Below are 2,875 nucleotides of genomic sequence, written 5' to 3'. Positions count from 1 at the left end.
TTGGGCGTTCTCCAGCTTTCAGCTCTGGTTTTGTGTGAAAGTACCATGGTCTTATACACATACTTTATCTGAAAAGTTTAGAATTGGATATGTTATGTCCAGCTGTTTTGTTTCCTAACCATTAAATAGTTTTATCAATTAGTGTAAATCAGCATTGTATGTATATTCTTAATGTGACTTAAGTTTTAAAAGTTTAAAAGTTCCATCTCTATTTGAAAGGGCAAGGTTCATGTATTAATGGTCTCCAAATGAGCCTTTTGAGAGAATCAAGACCAATATTGAAGTTGTATGATCATCGTGTGATATGGAGAGTGGTGCACAACTCAAGGGCACCACGTTACATTGGTACAATCACTGTGTTGCTAATTATCACGAGTTTCTAAATGTTAGCGATAAAGTCTCTTGAGGAAAGGACAGCCTTTCTAATTCACATCAAAGGCGTCTTTTGGGCCAGGAGCAGGGCTGTTTGGATGCTGCTCTTCAAACCACCTGACGTCCCAGTAACACGAGAAGTGTCCACATTCACAGTCCGGCCATATCCCCAACAGCATGCCTAATTTCATTGTGTGAATGGAGGAAGTAAATAGATTATTTTTCCATAAGGACATTTCTACTGGCATGAGTGACTTTCAGTATTGACTCCTTAAGGAAGAATCAGATATAAAGTTTCTTATGGTCTGTTTGCTTTTTGGTTAATGAGCTGGGAGAAAATGAATACTGTCTTGACTTTTAATGAAATTGCTTGTACGACTCTGTAAAACCCTGATCTAACAACAAAGAACATTTTTTTTTTCCCTAAATGTCTTAAAAATCGGGATAATTTTCCTGAAATGCTCCTCCGAAGTACTAGAATCAGTGAATTATTAGAACAGAGCATATACCAACAGTGTTACGATTTAACATTCATGAGTGACGTTTTAATATCAAGTTTATTTATGAGTAAAGTGTTCAGATTTTCAGACATTTGAATCTTTATAATTTAACCGACTCTTTCCTCCTTGGCACAACTTCTAAACTTGAAGGATGTTGACCACTTGTGTTTAAGTTCAAAAAACAGGATTTGAGTGAAATCCTCCAAGTTGTCAATTTATAGCCTTTGAAGTAATAGTAACGTCTTTGTCATCTTCGTTAATAAGGAACACTCAGAACATATGGATGACTTGAAAAATACACATACGAAACTATTTACTTTGTATTTAACCCGAAGTACGTTTAGACTTTGGAATTTGAAAATTAAAATGAAACTTTTTTCCCTAAAGTCAACAGCCCCACCCTGTCTAGGCCAGGCTTGCTTTGCACTCTTCCTCCTTCTAGATCTTGTGCCTCCGTAGAGTCCCAGCAGTCGCCTGCTTTGGAGGCTCATTTACTAATTCATCAGTCAGGGTGTGGTCTCGTTCCTTGGTTTTCATTTCTTAAGTTAGGTTTGAACAACTTAACTTATTGGAAGATGTACGAGAAGACGTTTAGTGGCTAAGCAAAGGACAGTAGTAAGGAGCCTCCGGTATATAAATGTCTCCTGACTGCCCTGCTGTCCTTTTTATTAGTTAGCTTCAAGTGCTTTCCCAGGAATCCTGCTGTACAGTTTTCAGAATTACTTTCTTCGTACAGGATGAAGTCCTCACTGGTGCTATAATGGTTGGAAAGGACTTGCTTCTTCTAGAAGAGCATACCGATGTCATACAACTGGAAGGAAGCAGAGCGGGTGTGGATTCTCAGCTGTTGTCCGGTTACCTCTTGGAGCCAGTAATTCTTGACGCAGCCTGGTGTCTTTAGGAAATTGCCAGGGATTCAAGTCACACAGTGTGGTCTCTAAACAGCTACCATAATTTTACCTGAGTGGGAGATTTAAAAAACCAGTATATGCTTATGTGCTGATCTGAGTCTACGTTACAGTGTCTTTTATGGTCTAATGATTTCTTCTTTTTTAAATGCTGCCCATACAGTTCTTGACAAAACATGTTTGATAGTGATAGTATTTTCATGTGTAATGTGTGGGTTCTGCGGATTTGGATTTTAGTCTGTTTGAAGTACCCTCGATGAGTGTTTCCTAACCTGGAGCACGAGGGCCTTCTGTGGGATGTTAGCTTGACCCTGAGGAGTATTTTTCTTAAATGCCTTTTCACCTAGTAAACCAAAAATTTACCCTTAACAGTATTGAATGCCTTCACTTCGTGCAAGGAGGGGAGGAAGGGAGCGGAGATTTAAGAGAACTAGAGTTTCTAAGGCTACATATTATGTAGAGTAGCTTAGATTCAGGACACACAAGCCTATTCGCGCTGAAACATTTCTCTTGGAACTCCAGTGTTTCCGTTACAAAACGTGTCCTTTCTGCCTAGTTGCTAGTGTGAAATTATGAAAGGACTTACTGAAACATTTTGGGGTCCTCTTGACAAGCAGATCGTCAGAATGTGGACTTTGCTTTCTTGAAGAAGCGCACTGAAAACTGGGATAATTCATAGTCTGATAATGTTTTGTTTGGGCTTTGAGGGCTCCTGTCACCTTAGGTTTTGTGGCACATCTCATACATTTATCACGTAACTACAGTATCCCATAAGTTAGGGATGTTTCAGTACATAATGTGAATACATTTCTTTGATAAACAGAGAGAAGGCCCAGTAATCTCTTAACCTTATCATAAAGAATTCTTACCCCTAAAGAATTCCTGAGGAAGCATTACTTCTGAAGTCACACTGGAAAACGTTACAAGGAAACATTTCAACGAAGAGTACATTTCCTCTTCGGGAGAAAAAAGTCTCGTTGATTTCCTCAGTAGGAAAGGCTAGTCTGAATCATTAACTATTCTGCATCGTAGGATTTTTAAGTGAATGTAGTTTTATTAGTTTCACAAATGCTTGGTAATAACTAGAAAAACAGA

The sequence above is a fragment of the Herpailurus yagouaroundi genome, unplaced genomic scaffold, assembly GCF_014898765.1.
Source record: "Herpailurus yagouaroundi ecotype Mexico unplaced genomic scaffold, PumYag 251, whole genome shotgun sequence".
In the NCBI taxonomy this organism is placed as follows: Eukaryota; Metazoa; Chordata; class Mammalia; order Carnivora; family Felidae; genus Herpailurus; species Herpailurus yagouaroundi.
This window is presented reverse-complemented; position numbering follows the sequence as displayed.